A 27862-nucleotide genomic window follows, 5' to 3' on the forward strand; every position below is an offset into this window, starting at 1 on the left:
GGGGCAGGTGTGCGGCATTACTAATGGGGGCAGGTGTGCGGCATTACTAATGGGGGCAGGTGTGTGGCATTACTAATGGGTGAAGGTGTGTGGCATTACTAATGGGGGCAGGTGTGCGGCATTACTAATGGGGGCAGGTGTGTGGCATTACTAATGGGGGCAGGTGTGTGGTGTTACTAATGGGGGCAGGTGTGTGGCATTACTAATGGGTGAAGGTGTGTGGCATTACTAATGGGGGCAGGTGTGTGGCATTACTAATGGGGGCAGGTGTGTGGCATTACTAATGGTGGCAGGTGTGTGGCATTACTAATGAGGGCGGGTGTGTGGTGTTACTAATGGGGGCAGGTGTGTGGCGTTACTAATGGGGGCAGGTGTGTGGCGTTACTAATGGGGGCGGGTGTGTGGCGTTACTAATGGGGGCGGGTGTGTGGCATTACTAATGGGGGCAGGTGTGCGGCATTACTAATGGGGGCAGGTGTGTGGCATTACTAATGAGGGCGGGTGTGTGGTGTTACTAATGGGGGCAGGTGTGTGGCGTTACTAATGGGGGCAGGTGTGTGGCGTTACTAATGGGGGCGGGTGTGTGGCGTTACTAATGGGGGCGGGTGTGTGGCGTTACTAATGGGGGCAGGTGTGTGGCATTACTAATGGGGGCAGGTGTGCGGCATTACTAATGGGGGCAGGTGTACGGCATTACTAATGGGGGCAGGTGTACGGCATTACTAATGGGGGCAGGTGTGTGGCATTACTAATGGGGGCAGGTGTGTGGAATTACTAATGGGGGCAGGTGTGTGGCATTACTAATGGGGGCAGGTGTGTGGCATTACTAATGGGGGCAGGTGTGTGGCATTACTAATGGGGGCAGGTGTGGCGTTACTAATGGGGGCAGGTGTGTGGCATTACTAATGGGGGCAGGTGTGTGACATTACTAATGGGGGCAGGTGTGTGGCATTACTAATGGGGGCATGTGTGCGGCATTACTAATGGGGGCAGGTGTGGGGCATTACTAATGTGGGCAGGTGTGTGACGTTACTAATGGGGCAGATGTGTGGTATTACTAATGGGGGCAGGTGTGCGCCATTACTAATGGGGGCAGGTGTGTGACGTTACTAATGGGGGCAGGTGTGCGACATTACTAATGGGGGCAGGTGTGTGGCATTACTAATGGGGGCAGGTGTGTGGCATTACTAATGGGGGCATGTGTGTGACATTACTAATGGGGGCAGGTGTGTGGCGTTACTAATGGGGGCAGGTGTGCGACATTACTAATGGGGGCAGGTGTGTGGCATTACTAATGGGGGCAGGTGTGTGGCATTACTAATGGGGGCATGTGTGCGGCATTACTAATGGGGGCAGGTGTGCGACATTACTAATGGGGGCAGGTGTGCGACATTACTAATGGGGGCAGGTGTGCGGCGTTACTAATGAGGGCAGGTATGTGACATTACTAATGGGGGCATGTGTGCGGCATTACTAATGGGGGCGGGTGTGTGACATTACTAATGGGTGAAGGTGTGCGGCATTACTAATGGGGGCAGGTGTGCGGCATTACTAATGGGGGCATGTGTGCGGCGTAACTAATGGGGGCAGGTGTGTGGCATTACTAATGGGGGCAGGTGTGTGGTATTACTAATGGGAGCTGGTGTGTGGCATTACTAATGGGGGCAGGTGTGTGGCATTATTAATGGGGGCATGTGTGCGGCGTAACTAATGGGGGCAGGTGTGTGGCATTACTAATGGGGGCAGGTGTGTGGCATTATTAATGGGGGCATGTGTGCGGCGTAACTAATGGGGGCAGGTGTGTGGCATTACTAATGGGAGCAGGTGTGTGGCATTACTAATGGGGGCAGGTGTGTGGTATTACTAATGGGAGCTGGTGTGTGGCATTACTAATGGGGGCAGGTGTGTGGCATTATTAATGGGGGCATGTGTGCGGCGTAACTAATGGGGGCAGGTGTGTGACATTACTAATGGGGGCAGGTGTGTGGTATTACTAATGGGAGCTGGTGTGTGACATTACTAATGGGAGCAGGTGTGTGGCATTACTAATGGGAGCAGGTGTGTGGTGTTACTAATGGGAGCTGGTGTGTGGCATTACTAATGGGAGCTGGTGTGTGGCATTACTAATGGGAGCAGGTGTGTGGCATTACTAATGGGGGCAGGTGTGTGGCGTTACTAATGGGAGCAGGTGTGTGGCATTACTAATGGGGGCAGGTGTGTGGTGTTACTAATGGGAGCTGGTGTGTGGCATTACTAATGGGAGCTGGTGTGTGGCATTACTAATGGGAGCAGGTGTGTGGCATTACTAATGGGGGCAGGTGTGTGGTGTTACTAATGGGGGCAGGTGTGTGGCATTATCAATGGGGGCAGGTGTGTGGCATTACTAATGGGGGGCAGGTGTGTGTGGTATTACTAATGGGGGCAGGTGTGCGGCATTACTAACGGGGGCAGGTGTGTGGCATTACTAATGGGGGCAGGTGTGCGGCATTACTAACGGGGGCAGGTGTGTGACGTTACTAATGGGGGCAGGTGTGTGGCGTTATTAATGGGGGGAGATGTGTGGCATTACTAATGGGGGCGGGTGTGTGGCATTACTAATGGGGGCAGGTGTGTGGTGTTACTAATGGGGGCAGGTGTGTGGCGTTACTAATGGGAGCTGGTGTGTGACATTACTAATGGGACCGGGTGTGTGGCATTACTAATAGGGGCAGGTGTGTGGCATTACTAATGGGGGCAGGTGTGCGGCATTACTAATGGGTGAAGGTGTGTGGCATTACTAATGGGGGCAGGTGTGTGGCGTAACTAATGGGGGGCAGGTGTGTGGTATTACTAATGGGGGCAGGTGTGTGGCGTTACTAATGGGGGCAGGTGTGTGGCATTACTAATGGGGGCAGGTGTGTGGCATTACTAATGGGGGCAGGTGTGTGGCATTACTAATGGGGGCAGGTGTGCGGCATTACTAATGGGTGAAGGTGTGTGGCGTTACTAATGGGGCAGGTGTGTGGTATTACTAATGGGGGCAGGTGTGTGGCATTACTAATGGGGGCAGGTGTGGCATTACTAATGGGGGCAGGTGTGCGGCATTACTAATGGGTGAAGGTGTGTGGCGTTACTAATGGGGGCAGGTGTGTGGCATTACTAATGGGGGCAGGTGTGTGGCATTACTAATGGGGGCAGGTGTGTGGCATTACTAATGGGGGCAGGTGTGTGTGGTATTACTAATGGGGGCAGGTGTGTGTGGTGTTACTAATGGGGGCAGGTGTGTGGCATTACTAATGGGGGCAGGTGTGTGGCATTACTAATGGGGGCAGGTGTGTGGCATTACTAATGGGGGCAGGTGTGTGTGGTGTTACTAATGGGGGCAGGTGTGTGGCATTATCAATGGGGGCAGGTGTGTGGCATTACTAATGGGGGGCAGGTGTGTGGCATTACTAATGGGGGCAGGTGTGTGTGGTATTACTAATGGGGGCAGGTGTGCGGCATTACTAACGGGGGCAGGTGTGTGGCATTACTAATGGGGGCAGGTGTGTGACATTACTAATGGGGGCAGGTGTGTGGCATTACTAATGGGGGGCAGGTGTGTGGTGTTACTAATGGGGGCAGGTGTGTGGCGTTACTAATGGGGGGCAGGTGTGTGGCATTACTAATGGGGGCAGGTGTGTGACATTACTAATGGGGGCGGGTGTGTGGCGTTACTAATGGGGGCGGGTGTGTGGCGTTACTAATGGGGGCAGGTGTGTGGCATTACTAATGGGGGCAGGTGTGTGGCATTACTAATGGGGGCAGGTGTGTGGCATTACTAATGGGGGCAGGTGTGTGACATTACTAATGGGGGCAGGTGTGTGACATTACTAATGGGGGCAGGTGTGTGGTATTACTAATGGGGGCAGGTGTGCGCCATTACTAATGGGTGAAGGTGTGCGGCATTACTAATGGGGGCAGGTGTGTGGCATTACTAATGGGGGCAGGTGTGTGGTATTACTAATGGGGGCAGGTGTGTGACATTACTAATGGGGGCAGGTGTGTGGCATTACTAATGGGGGGCAGGTGTGTGGTGTTACTAATGGGGGCAGGTGTGTGGCGTTACTAATGGGGGGCAGGTGTGTGGCATTACTAATGGGGGCAGGTGTGTGACATTACTAATGGGGGCGGGTGTGTGGCGTTACTAATGGGGGCAGGTGTGTGGCGTTACTAATGGGGGCAGGTGTGTGGCGTTACTAATGGGGGCAGGTGTGTGGCATTACTAATGGGGGCAGGTGTGTGGCATTACTAATGGGGGCAGGTGTGTGACATTACTAATGGGGGCAGGTGTGTGACATTACTAATGGGGGCAGGTGTGTGGTATTACTAATGGGGGCAGGTGTGCGCCATTACTAATGGGTGAAGGTGTGCGGCATTACTAATGGGGGCAGGTGTGCGGCTTTACTAATGGGGGCAGGTGTGTGGCATTACTAATGGGTGAAGGTGTGCGGCATTACTAATGGGGGCAGGTGTGTGGCGTTACTAATGGGGGGCAGGTGTGTGGCATTACTAATGGGGGCAGGTGTGTGGCATTACTAATGGGGGCAGGTGTGTGGTGTTACTAATGGGGGCAGGTGTGTGACATTACTAATGGGGGCAGGTGTGCGGCATTACTAATGGGGGAAGGTGTGTGACATTACTAATGGGGGGCAGGTGTGTGGCATTACTAATGGGGGCAGGTGTGTGGCGTTACTAATGGGGGCAGGTGTGCGGCATTACTAATGGGGGCAGGTGTGTGGCATTACTAATGGGGGCAGGTGTGTGGCATTACTAATGGGGGCAGGTGTGCGGCATTACTAATGGGGGCAGGTGTGTGGCGTTACTAATGGGGGCATGTGTGCGGCATTACTAATGGGGGCAGGTGTGTGACGTTACTAATGGGGGCAGGTGTGTGGTATTACTAATGGGAGCTGGTGTGTGGCATTACTAATGGGTGAAGGTGTGTGGCATTACTAATGGGGGCAGGTGTGTGGCATTACTAATGGGGGCATGTGTGTGACATTACTAATGGGGGCAGGTGTGTGGCGTTACTAATGGGGGCAAGTGTGCGACATTACTAATGGGGGCAGGTGTGCGACATTACTAATGGGGGCAGGTGTGTGGCATTACTAATGGGGGCAGGTGTGTGGCATTACTAATGGGGGCATGTGTGCGGCATTACTAATGGGGGCAGGTGTGTGACATTACTAATGGGGGCAGGTGTGCGACATTACTAATGGGGGCAGGTGTGCGGCGTTACTAATGAGGGCAGGTATGTGACATTACTAATGGGGGCATGTGTGCGGCATTACTAATGGGGGCGGGTGTGTGACATTACTAATGGGTGAAGGTGTGCGGCATTACTAATGGGGGCAGGTGTGCGGCATTACTAATGGGGGCATGTGTGCGGCGTAACTAATGGGGGCAGGTGTGTGGCATTACTAATGGGGGCAGGTGTGTGGTATTACTAATGGGAGCTGGTGTGTGGCATTACTAATGGGGGCAGGTGTGTGGCATTATTAATGGGGGCATGTGGGCAGGTGTGTGGCATTACTAATGGGGGCAGGTGTGTGACATTACTAATGGGGGCAGGTGTGTGGCATTACTAATGGGGGGCAGGTGTGTGGTGTTACTAATGGGGGCAGGTGTGTGGCGTTACTAATGGGGGGCAGGTGTGTGGCATTACTAATGGGGGCAGGTGTGTGACATTACTAATGGGGGCGGGTGTGTGGCGTTACTAATGGGGGCAGGTGTGTGGCGTTACTAATGGGGGCAGGTGTGTGGCATTACTAATGGGGGCAGGTGTGTGGCATTACTAATGGGGGCAGGTGTGTGGCATTACTAATGGGGGCAGGTGTGTGACATTACTAATGGGGGCAGGTGTGTGACATTACTAATGGGGGCAGGTGTGTGGTATTACTAATGGGGGCAGGTGTGCGCCATTACTAATGGGTGAAGGTGTGCGGCATTACTAATGGGGGCAGGTGTGTGGCATTACTAATGGGGGCAGGTGTGTGGTATTACTAATGGGGGCAGGTGTGTGACATTACTAATGGGGGCAGGTGTGTGGCATTACTAATGGGGGGCAGGTGTGTGGTGTTACTAATGGGGGCAGGTGTGTGGCGTTACTAATGGGGGGCAGGTGTGTGGCATTACTAATGGGGGCAGGTGTGTGACATTACTAATGGGGGCGGTTGTGTGGCGTTACTAATGGGGGCGGGTGTGTGGCGTTACTAATGGGGGCAGGTGTGTGGCGTTACTAATGGGGGCAGGTGTGTGGCATTACTAATGGGGGCAGGTGTGTGGCATTACTAATGGGGGCAGGTGTGTGACATTACTAATGGGGGCAGGTGTGTGACATTACTAATGGGGGCAGGTGTGTGGTATTACTAATGGGGGCAGGTGTGCGCCATTACTAATGGGTGAAGGTGTGCGGCATTACTAATGGGGGCAGGTGTGCGGCTTTACTAATGGGGGCAGGTGTGTGGCATTACTAATGGGTGAAGGTGTGCGGCATTACTAATGGGGGCAGGTGTGTGGCGTTACTAATGGGGGGCAGGTGTGTGGCATTACTAATGGGGGCAGGTGTGTGGCATTACTAATGGGGGCAGGTGTGTGGTGTTACTAATGGGGGCAGGTGTGTGACATTACTAATGGGGGCAGGTGTGCGGCATTACTAATGGGGGAAGGTGTGTGGCATTACTAATGGGGGGCAGGTGTGTGGCATTACTAATGGGGGCAGGTGTGTGGTGTTACTAATGGGGGCAGGTGTGCGGCATTACTAATGGGGGCAGGTGTGTGGCATTACTAATGGGGGCAGGTGTGTGGCATTACTAATGGGGGCAGGTGTGCGGCATTACTAATGGGGGCAGGTGTGTGGCGTTACTAATGGGGGCATGTGTGCGGCATTACTAATGGGGGCAGGTGTGTGACGTTACTAATGGGGGCAGGTGTGTGGTATTACTAATGGGAGCTGGTGTGTGGCATTACTAATGGGTGAAGGTGTGTGGCATTACTAATGGGGGCAGGTGTGTGACATTACTAATGGGGGCAGGTGTGTGACATTACTAATGGGTGAAGGTGTGTGGCATTACTAATGGGGGAAGGTGTGTGACATTACTAATGGGGGCAGGTGTGTGGCATTACTAATGGGGGCATGTGTGCGGCATTACTAATGGGGGCAGGTGTGTGACATTACTAATGGGTGAAGGTGTGTGGCATTACTAATGGGGGCATGTGTGCGGCATTACTAATGGGGGCAGGTGTGTGACATTACTAATGGGGGCAGGTGTGTGGCATTACTAATGGGGGCAGGTGTGTGGTATTACTAATGGGGGCATGTGTGTGGCATTACTAATGGGGGAAGGTGTGTGGCATTACTAATGGGGGCAGGTGTGTGGCATTACTAATGGGGGCATGTGTGTGGCATTACTAATGGGGGAAGGTGTGTGGCATTACTAATGGGGGCAGGTGTGTGACATTACTAATGGGGGCATGTGTGTGGCATTACTAATGGGTGAAGGTGTGTGGCATTACTAATGGGGGAAGGTGTGTGACATTACTAATGGGGGCAGGTGTGTGGCATTACTAATGGGGGCATGTGTGCGGCATTACTAATGGGGGCAGGTGTGTGACATTACTAATGGGGGCAGGTGTGTGGCATTACTAATGGGGGCAGGTGTGTGGTATTACTAATGGGTGAAGGTGTGTGGCGTAACTAATGGGGGCAGGTGTGTGACATTACTAATGGGGGCAGGTGTGCGGCATTACTAATGGGGGCAGGTGTGTGGCATTACTAATGGGGGCGGGTGTGTGACATTACTAATGGGGGCAGGTGTGTGACATTACTAATGAGGGCAGGTATGTGACATTACTAATGGGGGCAGCTGTGTGGTGTTACTAATGGGGGCAGGTGTTCGGCATTACTAATGGGGGCTGGTGTGTGGCATTACTAATGGGGGCAGGTGTGCGGCATTACTAATGGGGGCAGGTGTGCGGTATTTCTAATGGGTGAAGGTGTGTAGCATTACTAATGGGGGCAGGTGTGCGGTATTTCTAATGGGTGAAGGTGTGTGGCATTACTAATGGGGGCAGGTGTGTGGCATTACTAATGGGGGGCAGGTGTGTGGCATTACTAATGGGGGCAGGTGTTACTGCATTACTAATGGGGGCGGGTGTGTGGCATTACTAATGGGGGCAGGTGTACGGCATTACTAATGGGGGCAGGTGTGCGACATTACTAATGAGGGCAGGTATGTGACATTACTAATGGGGGCAGCTGTGTGGTGTTACTAATGGGGGCAGGTGTGCGCCATTACTAATGGGTGAAGGTGTGCGGCGTTACTAATGGGGGCAGGTGTGTGGCATTACTAATGGGGGCAGGTGTGCGGCATTACTAATGGGGGCAGGTGTGCGGCATTACTAATGGGGGCAGGTGTGTGGCATTACTAATGGGTGAAGGTGTGTGGCATTACTAATGGGGGCAGGTGTGTGGTATTACTAATGGGTGAAGGTGTGCGGCATTACTAATGGGGGCAGGTGTGTGACATTACTAATGGGGGCAGGTGTGTGGCATTACTAATGGGGGCAGGTGTGTGACATTACTAATGGGGGCAGGTGTGCGGCATTACTAATGGGGGAAGGTGTGTGACATTACTAATGGGGGCAGGTGTGTGACATTACTAATGGGGGCAGGTGTGTGGCATTACTAATGGGGGAAGGTGTGTGACATTACTAATGGGGGCAGGTGTGTGGCATTACTAATGGGGGAAGGTGTGTGACATTACTAATGGGGGCAGGTGTGTGGCATTACTAATGGGGGCATGTGTGCGGCATTACTAATGGGGGCAGGTGTGTGACATTACTAATGGGTGAAGGTGTGTGGCATTACTAATGGGGGCATGTGTGCGGCATTACTAATGGGGGCAGGTGTGTGACATTACTAATGGGGGCAGGTGTGTGGCATTACTAATGGGGGCATGTGTGTGGCATTACTAATGGGTGAAGGTGTGTGGCATTACTAATGGGGGCAGGTGTGTGACATTACTAATGGGGGCAGGTGTGTGACATTACTAATGGGTGAAGGTGTGTGACATTACTAATGGGGGCAGGTGTGTGGCATTACTAATGGGGGCAGGTGTGTGGCATTACTAATGGGTGAAGGTGTGTGACATTACTAATGGGTGAAGGTGTGTGACATTACTAATGGGTGAAGGTGTGTGGCGTTACTAATGGGGGCATGTGTGCGGCATTACTAATGGGGGCAGGTGTGTGACATTACTAATGGGTGAAGGTGTGTGGCGTAACTAATGGGGGCAGGTGTGTGGCATTACTAATGGGGGCAGGTGTGTGGCATTACTAATGGGGGCAGGTGTGTGGCATTACTAATGGGGGCGGGTGTGTGACATTACTAATGGGGGCAGGTGTGTGACATTACTAATGAGGGCAGGTATGTGACATTACTAATGGGGGCAGCTGTGTGGTGTTACTAATGGGGGCAGGTGTTCGGCATTACTAATGGGGGCAGGTGTGCGGCATTACTAATGGGGGCAGGTGTGCGGTATTTCTAATGGGTGAAGGTGTGTAGCATTACTAATGGGGGCAGGTGTGCGGTATTTCTAATGGGTGAAGGTGTGTGGCATTACTAATGGGGGCAGGTGTGTGGCATTACTAATGGGGGGCAGGTGTGTGGCATTACTAATGGGGGCAGGTGTTACTGCATTACTAATGGGGGCGGGTGTGTGGCATTACTAATGGGGGCAGGTGTACGGCATTACTAATGGGGGCAGGTGTGCGACATTACTAATGAGGGCGGGTATGTGACATTACTAATGGGGGCAGCTGTGTGGTGTTACTAATGGGGGCAGGTGTGCGGCATTACTAATGGGGGCAGGTGTGTGGCATTACTAATGGGTGAAGGTGTGTGGTGTTACTAATGGGGGCAGGTGTGCGCCATTACTAATGGGTGAAGGTGTGCGGCATTACTAATGGGGGCAGGTGTGCGGCGTTACTAATGGGGGCAGGTGTGTGGCGTTACTAATGGGGGCAGGTGTGTGGCATTACTAATGGGTGAAGGTGTGTGGCGTATCTAATGGGGGCAGGTGTGCGGCATTACTAATGGGGGCAGGTGTGCGCCATTACTAATGGGTGAAGGTGTGCGGCATTACTAATGGGGGCAGGTGTGCGGCGTTACTAATGGGGGCAGGTGTGTGGCATTACTAATGGGGGCAGGTGTGTGGCATTACTAATGGGTGAAGGTGTGTGGCGTAACTAATGGGGGCAGGTGTGTGGCATTACTAATGGGGGCAGGTGTGCGGCATTACTAATGGGGGCAGGTGTGCGGTATTTCTAATGGGTGAAGGTGTGTGGCATTACTAATGGGGGCAGGTGTGTGGCATTACTAATGGGGGGCAGGTGTGTGGCATTACTAATGGGGGCAGGTGTGTGACATTACTAATGAGGGCAGGTATGTGACATTACTAATGGGGGCAGCTGTGTGGTGTTACTAATGGGGGCAGGTGTGCGCCATTACTAATGGGTGAAGGTGTGCGGCATTACTAATGGGGGCAGGTGTGTGGCATTACTAATGGGGGCAGGTGTGTGGCGTTACTAATGGGGGGCAGGTGTGTGGCGTTACTAATGGGGGCAGGTGTGTGGCGTTACTAATGGGGGGCAGGTGTGTGGCGTTACTAATGGGGGCAGGTGTGTGGCGTTACTAATGGGGGCAGGTGTGCGGCATTACTAATGGGGGCAGGTGTGCGCCATTACTAATGGGTGAAGGTGTGCGGCATTACTAATGGGGGCAGGTGTGTGGCATTACTAATGGGGGCAGGTGTGTGGCGTTACTAATGGGGGGCAGGTGTGTGGCATTACTAATGGGGGCAGGTGTGTGGCGTTACTAATGGGGGGCAGGTGTGTGGCATTACTAATGGGGGCAGGTGTGTGGCATTACTAATGGGTGAAGGTGTGTGGTGTTACTAATGGGTGAAGGTGTGTGGCGTTACTAATGGGGGCAGGTTTGTGGCATTACTAATGGGGGCAGGTGTGTGACATTACTAATGGGGGCAGGTGTGTGGCATTACTAATGGGGGGCAGGTGTGTGGTGTTACTAATGGGGGCAGGTGTGTGGCATTACTAATGGGGGGCAGGTGTGTGGCATTACTAATGGGGGAAGGTGTGTGACATTACTAATGGGGGGCAGGTGTGTGGCATTACTAATGGGGGCAGGTGTGTGGCATTACTAATGGGTGAAGGTGTGTGGCATTACTAATGGGGGCAGGTTTGTGGCATTACTAATGGGGGCAGGTGTGCGACATTACTAATGGGGGCAGGTGTGCGGCATTACTAATGGGGGCAGGTGTGTGGCATTACTAATGGGTGAAGGTGTGTGGCATTACTAATGGGGGCAGGTGTGTGGTATTACTAATGGGTGAAGGTGTGCGGCATTACTAATGGGGGCAGGTGTGCGACATTACTAATGGGGGCAGGTGTGCGGCATTACTAATGGGGGAAGGTGTGTGACATTACTAATGGGGGCAGGTGTGTGGCATTACTAATGGGGGCATGTGTGCGGCATTACTAATGGGGGCAGGTGTGCGACATTACTAATGGGTGAAGGTGTGCGGCATTACTAATGGGGGCAGGTGTGCGGCATTACTAATGGGGGCAGGTGTGTGGCATTACTAATGGGGGCATGTGTGCGGCATTACTAATGGGGGCAGGTGTGTGACATTACTAATGGGTGAAGGTGTGTGGCGTAACTAATGGGGGCAGGTGTGTGGCATTACTAATGGGGGCAGGTGTGTGGTATTACTAATGGGTGAAGGTGTGTGGCGTAACTAATGGGGGCAGGTGTGTGGCATTACTAATGGGGGCAGGTGTGCGGCATTACTAATGGGGGCAGGTGTGTGGCATTACTAATGGGGGCGGGTGTGTGACATTACTAATGGGGGCGGGTGTGTGACATTACTAATGAGGGCAGGTATGTGACATTACTAATGGGGGCAGCTGTGTGGTGTTACTAATGGGGGCAGGTGTTCGGCATTACTAATGGGGGCTGGTGTGTGGCATTACTAATGGGGGCAGGTGTGTGGCATTACTAATGGGGGCAGGTGTGTGACATTACTAATGGGGGCAGGTATGTGACATTACTAATGGGGGCAGCTGTGTGGTGTTACTAATGGGGGCAGGTGTGCGGTATTTCTAATGGGTGAAGGTGTGTGGCATTACTAATGGGGGCAGGTGTGTGGCATTACTAATGGGGGGCAGGTGTGTGGCATTACTAATGGGGGCAGGTGTGTGACATTACTAATGAGGGCAGGTATGTGACATTACTAATGGGGGCAGGTGTGCGGCATTACTAATGGGGGCAGGTGTGCGCCATTACTAATGGGTGAAGGTGTGCGGCATTACTAATGGGGGCAGGTGTGCGGCGTTACTAATGGGGGCAGGTGTGTGGCATTACTAATGGGTGAAGGTGTGTGGCGTAACTAATGGGGGCAGGTGTGTGGCATTACTAATGGGGGCAGGTGTGCGCCATTACTAATGGGTGAAGGTGTGCGGCATTACTAATGGGGGCAGGTGTGCGGCGTTACTAATGGGGGCAGGTGTGTGGCATTACTAATGGGGGCAGGTGTGTGGCATTACTAATGGGTGAAGGTGTGTGGCGTAACTAATGGGGGCAGGTGTGTGGCATTACTAATGGGGGCAGGTGTGCGGCATTACTAATGGGGGCAGGTGTGCGGTATTTCTAATGGGTGAAGGTGTGTGGCATTACTAATGGGGGCAGGTGTGTGGCATTACTAATGGGGGGCAGGTGTGTGGCATTACTAATGGGGGCAGGTGTGTGACATTACTAATGAGGGCAGGTAAGTGACATTACTAATGGGGGCAGCTGTGTGGTGTTACTAATGGGGGCAGGTGTGCGCCATTACTAATGGGTGAAGGTGTGTGGCATTACTAATGGGGGCAGGTGTGCGCCATTACTAATGGGTGAAGGTGTGCGGCATTACTAATGGGGGCAGGTGTGCGGCGTTACTAATGGGTGAAGGTGTGCGGCATTACTAATGGGGGCAGGTGTGTGGCATTACTAATGGGGGCAGGTGTGTGGCGTTACTAATGGGGGGCAGGTGTGTGGCGTAACTAATGGGGGCAGGTGTGTGGCATTACTAATGGGGGCAGGTGTGTGACATTACTAATGGGGGCAGGTGTGCGACATTACTAATGGGGGCAGGTGTGCGGCATTACTAATGGGGGCAGGTGTGTGGCGTTACTAATGGGGGGCAGGTGTGTGGCGTAACTAATGGGGGCAGGTGTGTGGCATTACTAATGGGGGCAGGTGTGTGACATTACTAATGGGGGCAGGTGTGTGGCATTACTAATGGGGGGCAGGTGTGTGGTGTTACTAATGGGGGCAGGTGTGTGGCATTACTAATGGGGGGCAGGTGTGTGGCATTACTAATGGGGGAAGGTGTGTGACATTACTAATGGGGGGCAGGTGTGTGGCATTACTAATGGGGGCAGGTGTGTGGCATTACTAATGGGTGAAGGTGTGTGGCATTACTAATGGGGGCAGGTGTGCGGCATTACTAATGGGGGCAGGTGTGCGGCATTACTAATGGGGGCAGGTGTGCGGCATTACTAATGGGGGCAGGTGTGTGGCATTACTAATGGGTGAAGGTGTGTGGCATTACTAATGGGTGAAGGTGTGCGGCATTACTAATGGGGGCAGGTGTGCGGCATTACTAATGGGGGCGGGTGTGTGGCATTACTAATGGGGGCAGGTGTGTGACATTACTAATGGGTGAAGGTGTGTGGCATTACTAATAGGGGCAGGTGTGCGGCATTACTAATGGGGGCAGGTGTGCGCCATTACTAATGGGTGAAGGTGTGTGGCGTAACTAATGGGGGCAGGTGTGTGGCATTACTAATGGGGGCAGGTGTGTGGCGTTACTAATGGGGGGCAGGTGTGCGGCATTACTAATGGGGGCAGGTGTGCGGCATTACTAATGGGGGCAGGTGTGCGGTATTTCTAATGGGTGAAGGTGTGTGGCATTACTAATGGGGGCAGGTGTGTGGCATTACTAATGGGGGGCAGGTGTGTGGCATTACTAATGGGGGCAGGTGTGTGACATTACTAATGGGGGCAGCTGTGTGGTGTTACTAATGGGGGCAGGTGTGCGCCATTACTAATGGGTGAAGGTGTGTGGCATTTCTAATGGGGGCAGGTGTGCGCCATTACTAATGGGTGAAGGTGTGCGGCATTACTAATGGGGGCAGGTGTGCGGCGTTACTAATGGGTGAAGGTGTGCGGCATTACTAATGGGGGCAGGTGTGTGGCATTACTAATGGGGGCGGGTGTGTGGCGTTACTAATGGGGGCAGGTGTGTGGCGTTACTAATGGGGGCAGATGTGTGGCATTACTAATGGGGGCAGGTGTACGGCATTACTAATGGGGACAGGTGTGTGGTATTACTAATGGGGGCAGGTGTGTGGCATTACTAATGGGGGCAGGTGTGTGGCGTTACTAATGGGGGGCAGGTGTGTGGCGTAACTAATGGGGGCAGGTGTGTGGCATTACTAATGGGGGCGGGTGTGTGGCATTACTAATGGGGGCAGGTGTGTGGCATTACTAATGGGGGGCAGGTGTGTGGTGTTACTAATGGGGGCAGGTGTGTGGCATTACTAATGGGGGGCAGGTGTGTGGCATTACTAATGGGGGAAGGTGTGTGACATTACTAATGGGGGGCAGGTGTGTGGCATTACTAATGGGGGCAGGTGTGTGGCATTACTAATGGGTGAAGGTGTGTGGCATTACTAATGGGGGCAGGTGTGTGGCATTACTAATGGGGGCAGGTGTGCGGCATTACTAATGGGGGCAGGTGTGCGGCATTACTAATGGGGGCAGGTGTGTGGCATTACTAATGGGTGAAGGTGTGTGGCATTACTAATGGGTGAAGGTGTGCGGCATTACTAATGGGGGCAGGTGTGCGGCATTACTAATGGGGGCGGGTGTGTGGCATTACTAATGGGGGCAGGTGTGTGACATTACTAATGGGGGCAGGTGTGTGACATTACTAATGGGTGAAGGTGTGTGGCATTACTAATAGGGGCAGGTGTGTGACATTACTAATGGGGGCAGGTGTGCGGCATTACTAATGGGGGCAGGTGTGTAGCATTATTAATGGGGGAAGATGTGTGGCATTACTAATGGGGGCGGGTGTGTGGCATTACTAATGGGGGCAGGTGTGTGGCATTACTAATGGGGGGCAGGTGTGTGGCATTATTAATGGGGGAAGATGTGTGGCATTACTAATGGGGGCAGGTGTGTGGCATTACTAATGGGGGGCAGGTGTGTGGCATTACTAATGGGGGCAGGTGTGTGGCATTACTAATGGGGGCAGGTGTGTGACATTACTAATGGGGGCAGGTGTGTGGCATTACTAATGGGTGAAGGTGTGCGGCATTACTAATGGGGGCAGGTGTGTGGCGTTACTAATGGGGGGCAGGTGTGTGGCATTACTAATGGGGGCAGGTGTGTGGCATTACTAATGGGTGAAGGTGTGCGGCGTTACTAATGGGGGGCAGGTGTGCGGTATTTCTAATGGGTGAAGGTGTGTGGCATTACTAATGGGGGCAGGTGTGTGACATTACTAATGGGGGCAGGTGTGTGACATTACTAATGGGGGCAGCTGTGTGGTGTTACTAATGGGGGCAGGTGTGCGGCATTACTAATGGGGGCAGGTGTGCGGCATTACTAATGGGGGCAGGTGTGCGGTATTTCTAATGGGTGAAGGTGTGTGGCATTACTAATGGGGGCAGGTGTGTGACATTACTAATGAGGGCAGGTATGTGACATTACTAATGGGGGCAGCTGTGTGGTGTTACTAATGGGGGCAGGTGTGTGGCATTACTAATGGGGGGCAGGTGTGTAGCATTATTAATGGGGGGAGATGTGTGGCATTACTAATGGGGGCAGGTGTGTTGCATTACTAATGGGGGCGGGTGTGTGGCATTACTAATGGGGGCAGGTGTGTGACATTACTAATGGGGGCAGGTGTGTGACATTACTAATGGGTGAAGGTGTGTGGCGTTACTAATGGGGGCAGGTGTGTGGCATTATTAATGGGGGCAGGTGTGTGGCATTACTAATGGGGGCAGGTGTGTGGCGTTACTAATGGGGGCAGGTGTGCGGTATTACTAATGGGGGCAGGTGTGCGGCATTACTAATGGGGGCAGGTGTGTGGTGTTACTAATGGGGGCAGGTGTGTGGTGTTACTAATGGGGGCAGGTGTGTGGCATTACTAATGGGGGCAGGTGTGTGGCATTACTAATGGGGGAGGGTGTGTGGCATTACTAATGGGGGCAGGTGTGTGGCATTATTAATGGGGGCAGGTGTGTCGCATTACTAATGGGGGCAGGTGTGTGGCATTACTAATGGGGGCGGGTGTGTGACATTACTAATGGGGGCGGGTGTGTGACATTACTAATGGCGGCAGGTGTGTGACATTACTAATGGGAGCAGGTGTGTGTGGTATTACTAATGGGGGCAGGTGTGTGGCATTACTAATGGGTGAAGGTGTGTGGCGTTACTAATGGGGGCAGGTGTGTGGCATTACTAATGGGGGCAGGTGTGTGACGTTACTAATGGGGGCAGGTGTGTGGCATTACTAATGGGGGCAGGTGTGTGGTGTTACTAATGGGGGCAGGTGTGTGGCATTATTAATGGGGGCAGGTGTGTCGCATTACTAATGGGGGCAGGTGTGTGGCATTACTAATGGGGGCAGGTGTGTGGCATTACTAATGGGGGCAGGTGTGTGGTGTTACTAATGGGGGCAGGTGTGTGTGGTATTACTAATGAGGGCAGGTGTGTGGCATTATTAATGGGGGCAGGTGTGTGGTGTTACTAATGGGGGCAGGTGTGTGGCATTATTAATGGGGGCAGGTGTGTGGCATTACTAATGGGGGCAGGTGTGTGGCATTACTAATGGGGGGCAGGTGTGTGGTGTTACTAATGGGGGCAGGTGTGTGGCATTACTAATGGGGGCGGGTGTGTGGCATTACTAATGGGGGCAGGTGTGTGGCATTATTAATGGGGGCAGGTGTGTGGTGTTACTAATGGGTGAAGGTGTGTGGTGTTACTAATGGGGGCAGGTGTGTGGCCTTACTAATGGGGGCAGGTGTGTGGCGTTACTAATGGGGGCGGGTGTGCGGCATTACTAATGGGGGCGGGTGTGTGGCATTATTAATGGGGGCGGGTGTGTGGCATTATTAATGGGGGCGGGTGTGTGGCATTACTAATGGGGGCAGGTGTGTGGCGTTACTAATGGGGGCAGGTGTGTGGCATTATTAATGGGGGCAGGTGTGTGGCATTACTAATGGGGGCAGGTGTGTGGCATTACTAATGGGGGCGGGTGTGTGGCATTACTAATGGGGGCGGGTGTGTGGCATTATTAATGGGGGCAGGTGTGTGGCATTACTAATGGGGGCAGGTGTGTGGCATTACTAATGGGGGGCAGGTGTGTGGCATTACTAATGGGGGGCAGGTGTGTGGCATTACTAATGGGGGCAGGTGTGTGACATTACTAATGGGGGCAGGTGTGTGACATTACTAATGGGGGCAGGTGTGTGACATTATTAATGGGGGCAGGTGTGTGGCATTACTAATGGGGGCAGGTGTGTGGCATTACTAATGGGGGCGGGTGTGTGGCATTACTAATGGGGGCGGGTGTGTGGCATTATTAATGGGGGCAGGTGTGTGGCATTACTAATGGGGGCAGGTGTGTGGCATTACTAATGGGGGGCAGGTGTGTGGCATTACTAATGGGGGGCAGGTGTGTGGCATTACTAATGGGGGCGGGTGTGTGGCATTATTAATGGGGGCAGGTGTGTGGCATTACTAATGGGGGCAGGTGTGTGGCATTACTAATGGGGGCAGGTGTGTGGCATTACTAATGGGGGGCAGGTGTGTGGTGTTACTAATGGGGGCAGGTGTGTGGCATTACTAATGGGGGCAGGTGTGTGGCGTTACTAATGGGGGCAGGTGTGTGGTGTTACTAATGGGGGCAGGTGTGTGACATTACTAATGGGGGCAGGTGTGTGTGGTATTACTAATGGGGGCAGGTGTGTGGCATTACTAATGGGTGAAGGTGTGCGGCATTACTAATGGGGGCAGGTGTGTGGCATTACTAATGGGGGCAGGTGTGTGGTGTTACTAATGGGGGCAGGTGTGTGACATTACTAATGGGGGCAGGTGTGTGGTGTTACTAATGGGGGCAGGTGTGTGGCATTATTAATGGGGGCAGGTGTGTCGCATTACTAATGGGGGCAGGTGTGTGGCATTACTAATGGGGGCAGGTGTGTGGCATTACTAATGGGGGCAGGTGTGTGGTGTTACTAATGGGGGGCAGGTGTGTGGCATTACTAATGGGGGCAGGTGTGTGGTGTTACTAATGGGGGCAGGTGTGTGACATTACTAATGGGGGCAGGTGTGTGGTGTTACTAATGGGGGCAGGTGTGTGACATTACTAATGGGGGCAGGTGTGTGGCGTTACTAATGGGGGCAGGTGTGTGGTGTTACTAATGGGGGCAGGTGTGTGTGGTATTACTAATGGGGGCAGGTGTGTGGTGTTACTAATGGGGGGCAGGTGTGTGGTGTTACTAATGGGGGCAGGTGTGTGGTGTTACTAATGGGGGCAGGTGTGTGGAATAAAAAGGGGTAGCTGGTGTCAGGAAATATGAGGGACATGGAGAAATTTCAATCATTCCTTGTGGCATAATGTGGTTCAATCTGTGCAGCATAATGGTCCTTATTCTGGATCACTCGTAAATGTAAATTCCTTCTCAAATGGACAAAACCATGTGCACTGCAGGTGGGGCAGATGTAACTTGTGCAGAGAGAATTAGATTTGGGTGGGGTTTTACTTCAAAGTGAGATCTATATTGCAGTGTAAAAATAAAGCAGTCAGTATTTACCCTGCACAGAAACAAAATAACAAAATTACTCACCCAATTCTAACTCTTTCTGCACATGTTACATCTGCCACCCCCCCCCCCTGCAGTGCACATGGTTTTGTCCATTTGAGAAGGACTTTGTGAGTGAACCAGAATAAGGGCCCCTTCTAGGGTTAAGCCACTCGAGATCCCTTCTGGGGTAATCACCTAAGATTCCCCTACTGGGGTTAGAAACTCTGGACAAGAAAAAAACATTGATTTTGCCTTTTGGGAATTCAGCATCCAATGTCCTCGTGTCAGGAATCTCAGTAGCAGAGGGACACATCATCTTCCAATTCCAGAGACCACAATGGGGTTCTATAATATTAGGACTCCAATTATAGGTCAGAGTACTTTGTATGAGTGGTTTAAGGGCAAGTTTCTCCGCCACAGTGGAGACAGGTACAGATCTTACAACTTGGCACAACTTTGCCGGAGGAAAAAACTTGTCACCACCACCAGATTTGCGCAATTCACAAACCTGGAGATAATGCCCTGTGAGAGCTTTGGCTGTAGAAAACTTTTGTGCCTCTTCTGGATCTCCTGGTTTGGGGACTCGCTGGCTAATAATTTTATAGCCATGGTCTCATTTGGGGCAGATAGAGACCCAATAACCTCAGAAAGGACCAGGAAAATTTTGGGTAAGAGGTTTGCCAAATAGCCGTATTTAAGGCAACCAATGACTCTTTCAGGACCTGCATAATTATGCTCAGCAACGAAACAAATAAAACCAGGCAACCTAGACAATGACAATGCTGAGCTGAAACAGACAAAAGCTGGGCTGGACAAGACAATACAAATGCGGGGGGATATATTTTTTTAAATTAGTGCCGGTTACAATGTTATTATTTTGGGGGTGAAGCCCAAGCCTTTGTGCGACTGGCAAAACCCCATTTTGCTCAAGCCATAACCACTATTTTGAATAGTTATGGCGGAATGTAATGAACCGGGTGTGAACCCACAGCCATGACCGGAGTATAGAACGGCAGGATTGAGGATTGTTTATCTCTATGGGGGGATGCAGAGCCGGAAGGAGGACTCTTTGTCTATACGGTGGTATGCAGAGCAGGATGGGGGACTGTTTGTCTCTATGGTGGGATGCAGAGCCGGAAGGAGGACTATTTGTCTATATGGTGGTATGCAGAGCAGGATGGGGGACTGTTTGTCTCTATGGTGGGATGCAGAGCCGGAAGGAGGACTCTTTGTCTATATGGTAGTATGCAGAGCAGGATGGGGGACTGTTTGTCTCTATGGTGGGATGCAGAGCAGGATGGGGGACTGTTTGTCTTTATGGTGGGATGCAGAGCAGTATAGGGGACTCTTTGTCTATATGGTGGGATGCAGAGCAGGATGGGGGACTGTTTGTCTCTATGTTGGGATGCAGAGCAGGATGGGGGACTGTTTGTCTCTATGGTGGGATGCAGAGCAGGATGGGGGACTGTTTGTCTCTATGGTGGGATGCAGAGCAGGATGGGGGACTGTTTGTCTCTATGGTGGGATGCAGAGCAGGATGGAGGACTGTTTGTCTCTATGGTGGGATGCAGAGTAGGATGGGGGACTGTTTATCTCTATGGTGGGATGCAGAGCAGGATGGGGGACTGTTTGTCTCTATGGTGGGATGCAGAGTAGGATGGGGGACTGTTTGTCTCTATGGTGGGATGCAGAGTAGGATGGGGGACTGTTTATCTCTATGGTGGGATGCAGAGCAGGACGGAGGACTATTTGTCTCTATGGTGGGATGCAGAGCAGGACGGAGGACTGTTTGTCTCTATGGTGGGATGCAGAGCAGTATAGGGGACTATTTGTCTCTATGGTGGGATGCAGAGTAGGACGGAGGACTGTTTGTCTCTATGGTGGGATGCAGAGCAGGACAGAGGACTGTTTGTCTCTATGGTGGGATGCAGAGCAGGATGGGGGACTGTTTGTCTCTATGGTGGGATGCAGAGCAGTATAGGGGACTATTTGTCTCTATGGTGGGATGCAGAGTAGGACGGAGGACTGTTTGTCTCTATGGTGGGATGCAGAGCAGGATGGGGGACTGTTTGTCTCTATGGTGGGATGCAGAGCAGGACAGAGGACTGTTTGTCTCTATGGTGGGATGCAGAGCAGGATGGGGGACTGTTTGTCTCTATGTTGGGATGCAGAGCAGGATGGGGGACTGTTTGTCTCTATGGTGGGATGCAGAGCAGGACGGAGGACTGTTTGTCTCTATGGTGGGATGCAGAGCAGGACAGAGGACTATTTGTCTCTATGGTGGGATACAGAGCAGGACGGAGGACTGTTTGTCTCTATGGTGGGATGCAGAGCAGGACGGAGGACTATTTGTCTCTATGGTGGGATGCAGAGTAGGATGGAGGACTATTTGTCTCTATGTTGGGATGCAGAGTAGGATGGGGGACTGTTTGTCTCTATGGTGGGATGCAGAGCAGTATAGGGGACTATTTGTCTCTATGGTGGGATGCAGAGCAGGATGGGGGACTGTTTGTCTCTATGGTGGGATGCAGAGCAGTATAGGGGACTATTTGTCTCTATGGTGGGATGCAGAGTAGGACGGAGGACTGTTTGTCTCTATGGTGGGATGCAGAGTAGGACGGAGGACTGTTTGTCTCTATGGTGGGATGCAGAGCAGGATGGAGGACTGTTTGTCTCTATGGTGGGATGCAGAGCAGGATGGGGGACTGTTTGTCTCTATGGTGGGATGCAGAGCAGGACAGAGGACTGTTTGTCTCTATGGTGGGATGCAGAGTAGGACGGAGGACTGTTTGTCTCTATGGTGGGATGCAGAGCAGGACAGAGGACTGTTTGTCTCTATGGTGGGATGCAGAGCAGGATGGGGGACTGTTTGTCTCTATGGTGGGATGCAGAGCAGTATAGGGGACTATTTGTCTCTATGGTGGGATGCAGAGTAGGACGGAGGACTGTTTGTCTCTATGGTGGGATGCAGAGCAGGATGGGGGACTGTTTGTCTCTATGGTGGGATGCAGAGCAGTATAGGGGACTGTTTGTCTCTATGGTGGGATGCAGAGCAGGATGGAGGACTATTTGTCTCTATGGTGGGATGCAGAGCAGGACAGAGGACTGTTTGTCTCTATGGTGGGATGCAGAGCAGGACAGAGGACTGTTTGTCTCTATGGCGGGATGCAGAGCAGGATGGGGGACTGTTTGTCTCTATGGTGGGATGCAGAGTAGGATGGAGGACTATTTGTCTCTATGTTGGGATGCAGAGTAGGATGGGGGACTATTTGTCTCTATGGTGGGATGCAGAGCAGTATAGGGGACTATTTGTCTCTATGGTGGGATGCAGAGCAGGATGGGGGACTGTTTGTCTCTATGGTGGGATGCAGAGCAGTATAGGGGACTATTTGTCTCTATGGTGGGATGCAGAGTAGGACGGAGGACTGTTTGTCTCTATGGTGGGATGCAGAGCAGGATGGAGGACTGTTTGTCTCTATGGTGGGATGCAGAGCAGGATGGGGGACTGTTTGTCTCTATGGTGGGATGCAGAGCAGGACAGAGGACTGTTTGTCTCTATGGTGGGATGCAGAGCAGGATGGAGGACTGTTTGTCTCTATGGTGGGATGCAGAGCAGGACAGAGGACTGTTTGTCTCTATGGTGGGATGCAGAGCAGTATAGGGGACTATTTGTCTCTATGGTGGGATGCAGAGCAGGATGGGGGACTGTTTGTCTCTATGGTGGGATGCAGAGCAGTATAGGGGACTATTTGTCTCTATGGTGGGATGCAGAGCAGGATGGGGGACTGTTTGTCTCTATGGTGGGATGCAGAGCAGTATAGGGGACTATTTGTCTCTATGGTGGGATGCAGAGTAGGACGGAGGACTGTTTGTCTCTATGGTGGGATGCAGAGCAGGATGGGGGACTGTTTGTCTCTATGGTGGGATGCAGAGTAGGACGGAGGACTGTTTGTCTCTATGGTGGGATGCAGAGCAGGACAGAGGACTGTTTGTCTCTTTGGTGGGATGCAGAGCAGGACAGAGGACTGTTTGTCTCTATGGCGGGATGCAGAGCAGGATGGGGGACTGTTTGTCTCTATGGTGGGATGCAGAGCAGGACAGAGGACTATTTGTCTCTATGGTGGGATGCAGAGTAGGATGGAGGACTATTTGTCTCTATGTTGGGATGCAGAGTAGGATGGGGGACTGTTTGTCTCTATGGTGGGATGCAGAGCAGTATAGGGGACTATTTGTCTCTATGGTGGGATGCAGAGCAGGATGGGGGACTGTTTGTCTCTATGGTGGGATGCAGAGCAGTATAGGGGACTATTTGTCTCTATGGTGGGATGCAGAGTAGGACGGAGGACTGTTTGTCTCTATGGTGGGATGCAGAGTAGGACGGAGGACTGTTTGTCTCTATGGTGGGATGCAGAGCAGGATGGAGGACTGTTTGTCTCTATGGTGGGATGCAGAGCAGGATGGGGGACTGTTTGTCTCTATGGTGGGATGCAGAGCAGGATGGAGGACTATTTGTCTCTATGGTGGGATGCAGAGCAGGACAGAGGACTGTTTGTCTCTATGGTGGGATGCAGAGCAGGACAGAGGACTGTTTGTCTCTATGGCGGGATGCAGAGCAGGATGGGGGACTGTTTGTCTCTATGGTGGGATGCAGAGTAGGATGGAGGACTATTTGTCTCTATGTTGGGATGCAGAGCAGGATGGGGGACTGTTTGTCTCTATGGTGGGATGCAGAGCAGTATAGGGGACTATTTGTCTCTATGGTGGGATGCAGAGCAGGATGGGGGACTGTTTGTCTCTATGGTGGGATGCAGAGCAGTATAGGGGACTATTTGTCTCTATGGTGGGATGCAGAGTAGGACGGAGGACTGTTTGTCTCTATGGTGGGATGCAGAGCAGGATGGGGGACTGTTTGTCTCTATGGTGGGATGCAGAGCAGTATAGGGGACTGTTTGTCTCTATGGTGGGATGCAGAGCAGGATGGAGGACTATTTGTCTCTATGGTGGGATGCAGAGCAGGACAGAGGACTGTTTGTCTCTATGGTGGGATGCAGAGTAGGACGGAGGACTGTTTGTCTCTATGGTGGGATGCAGAGCAGGACAGAGGACTGTTTGTCTCTATGGTGGGATGCAGAGCAGGACAGAGGACTGTTTGTCTCTATGGCGGGATGCAGAGCAGGATGGGGGACTGTTTGTCTCTATGGTGGGATGCAGAGTAGGACGGAGGACTGTTTGTCTCTATGGTGGGATGCAGAGCAGGACGGAGGACTGTTTGTCTCTATGGTGGGATGCAGAGCAGGACGGAGGACTGTTTGTCTCTATGGTGGGATGCAGAGCAGGACGGAGGACTGTTTGTTTCTATGGTGGGATGCAGAGCAGGACGGAGGACTATTTGTCTCTATGGTGGGATGCAGAGCAGGACGGAGGACTGTTTGTCTCTATGGTGGGATGCAGAGCAGGACGGAGGACTGTTTGTCTCTATGGTGGGATGCAGAGTAGGACGGAGGACTGTTTGTCTCTATGGTGGGATGCAGAGTAGGACGGAGGACTGTTTGTCTCTATGGTGGGATGCAGAGCAGGATGGGGGACTGTTTGTCTCTATGGTGGGATGCAGAGTAGGATGGGGGACTGTTTGTCTCTATGGTGGGATGCAGAGCAGGACGGAGGACTGTTTGTCTCTATGGTGGGATGCAGAGCAGGACGGAGGACTGTTTGTCTCTATGGTGGGATGCAGAGCAGGACAGAGGACTGTTTGTCTCTATGGTGGGATGCAGAGCAGGATAGAGGAGTATTTGTCTCTATGGTGGGATGCAGAGCAGGAAGGAGGACTATTTGTCTCTATGGTGGGATGCAGAGCAGGACAGAGGACTGTTTGTCTCTATGGTGGGATGCAGAGCAGGATGGGGGACTGTTTGTCTCTATGTTGGGATGCAGAGCAGGATGGGGGACTGTTTGTCTCTATGGTGGGATGCAGAGCAGGACGGAGGACTGTTTGTCTCTATGGTGGGATGCAGAGCAGGACAGAGGACTATTTGTCTCTATGGTGGGATACAGAGCAGGACGGAGGACTGTTTGTCTCTATGGTGGGATGCAGAGCAGGACGGAGGACTATTTGTCTCTATGGTGAAATGCAGAGTAGGATGGAGGACTGGGTCGATTAAGCAGCGCTGAGTTTACAATGAAAGAAATTAACCAATTAGCAATGAATTGATAATATTTATATATAGCAAGTAAATTAATAATACATACAATCACATATAATATAACATAATAAAAAGATAAAAATATATAAAATTCTCACTCTCGGATTGGATCAAGATCTGGGGTGACCAATGTCCAATGAAATGTCAGTCCAAATGGGAAGTGCACTTAACCATGTATTATTCTGCTGTATTGGGGAAACAAAAATTCAGGTGTTTTGTTGGGAGGAATTCCGCCGATCCTCTCTATTGGTGCGGATAGATGTTGATACCGCTGGAGGAATTGATGGAGGAATGTCCAGATTATATCCCCAGGGATTCCTCTGTCGGTTGGATGGAAAACTTCCTTTAGCTCTGGCCCAATTTGAGAACCTCCTAATGGTGGTAGAGGAGTCACAGTAGATGTTTATAAAGGAGGGTGGGCATCTGTTCTCCAATCTTGACTGGATTTAGGGGGGGGGGGGGCAGGACTCTCTAACAGGTGGCTGGGATGGTAGTCTGCTCACCCGGAGAGATGCACTCCCAGTAACCCCAGTCACTATTGATGGAGACGGCCAAGTTCTTAGTGAGGTACACTAATCTCGACAGGTGGCAGGGGATGGTATGGCTCACCTGGAGTTAAGTGTGCTGGAAGGAATCCCGGAGGGGAAATTGAGATGAAAGTTTCCAATAGGAAGCAGCAGTGGACTGAGAGTAGTTGGAGGTCCAATCTGATGAGAGTGAGAGGCTGCACCTAACGCGTTTCGCCACTAGCTTGTGGCTTTTTCAAAGGTGACTTCTAGTATGGTGGCTAGGGGTATATATACCCATGGTGATAGGTAGCCAATCAACAATCAATTAAAACAATAAACCTCAAAAATCACAATTTCAGTTTATATTGATGAAGTAGGAGACAAACATATTAATTCAACCTACAACCACGTGTTTCCACTTTGACTTCGCACATTAAGGACACTACTCATTTTTTGAATTTATTACAAAATATTATTTGGAAAGACACTTATTCATTTATTACCCTGGATGTGGAGAGTCTCTATTCGAATATACCACACGATCTGGGTATTCAGTGTATACAAAAGAGACTCCGAAATGATGACGATCTCCCAGTGGAAATGCAGAAATTCCTCACTGATTCTATTACTTTCATTTTGAAACACAATTATTTTTTATTTTTGGACACTTTTTACTTACAAGTCATGGGGACGGCCATGGGGACCAGGTTCGCGCCTAGTTACGCCAACCTATACATGGGGGACCTGGAAGAACAACTAATTTGGGGATCTGACTTTGGCGCGAACCTGGTCCTCTATGGCCGTTACATCGACGATCTATTTATTATTTGGGACGGGGACACTACCTCTATTCACTCTTTTGTTTCTCACTTGAATTCCAACACTTTTAATTTATCCTTTACCTTTACCCATCACCCCTCCACTATTGATTTTTTGGACATCACAGTGGAAGTTGTTGATGGCAAGATCCACACCTCCAATTACCAGAAATCGGTTAACACCAACTCATATTTAAATTATAAGAGTGCCCACCACCCGATGTGGATAAAAAACATCCCGAAGGGCCAAATGCTCCGACTCAGACGGAATTGTTCTCGTCTGGAGACATTTGATATCCAGGCCTCAAATCTGATGGAAGCTTTCCATAAATGTGGATACCCCAAACATCCCCTGCCACCTGTCGAGATTAGTGTACCTCACTAAGAACTTGGCCGTCTCCATCAATAGTGACTGGGGTTACTGGGAGTGCATCTCTCCGGGTGAGCAGACTACCATCCCAGCCACCTGTTAGAGAGTCCTGCCCCCCCCCCCCCTAAATCCAGTCAAGATTGGAGAACAGATGCCCACCCTCCTTTATAAACATCTACTGTGACTCCTCTACCACCATTAGGAGGTTCTCAAATTGGGCCAGAGCTAAAGGAAGTTTTCCATCCAACCGACAGAGGAATCCCTGGGGATATAATCTGGACATTCCTCCATCAATTCCTCCAGCGGTATCAACATCTATCCGCACCAATAGAGAGGATCGGCGGAATTCCTCCCAACAAAACACCTGAATTTTTGTTTCCCCAATACAGCAGAATAATACATGGTTAAGTGCACTTCCCATTTGGACTGACATTTCATTGGACATTGGTCACCCCAGATCTTGATCCAATCCGAGAGTGAGAATTTTATATATTTTTATCTTTTTATTATGTTATATTATATGTGATTGTATGTATTATTAATTTACTTGCTATATATAAATATTATCAATTCATTGCTAATTGGTTAATTTCTTTCATTGTAAACTCAGCGCTGCTTAATCGACCCTCTTTTTGTTTGCAAATATCTTTGTAAAACCACCCGTAGGGAGTGACTTCCCCTGCACCCCAGCAGCTGCTAGGAGACACATCACATACTATAGGCGCCCTTACTGCTCTCTGGTGGAGCAAATTTTCTTTTTTCTATTTAGGATGGAGGACTATTTGTCTCTATGTTGGGATGCAGAGTAGGATGGGGGACTATTTGTCTCTATGGTGGGATGCAGAGCAGTATAGGGGACTATTTGTCTCTATGGTGGGATGCAGAGCAGGATGGGGGACTGTTTGTCTCAATGGTGGGATGCAGAGCAGTATAGGGGACTATTTGTCTCTATGGTGGGATGCAGAGTAGGACGGAGGACTGTTTGTCTCTATGGTGGGATGC

At 51.5% G+C, this 27862-nt stretch overlaps 1 protein-coding gene across 1 annotated transcript in view; it reads left to right on the forward strand.

Moving 5' to 3' along the window:
• Positions 1–27862, forward strand: part of EXOC3L2 (exocyst complex component 3 like 2) — a 115625-nt gene that overhangs the window by 35967 nt on the left and 51796 nt on the right. The window lies entirely within an intron of this gene.

Source organism: Crinia signifera, chromosome 9 (assembly GCF_055691185.1).
Source record: "Crinia signifera chromosome 9, ASM5569118v1, whole genome shotgun sequence".
Lineage (NCBI taxonomy): Eukaryota > Metazoa > Chordata > Amphibia > Anura > Myobatrachidae > Crinia > Crinia signifera.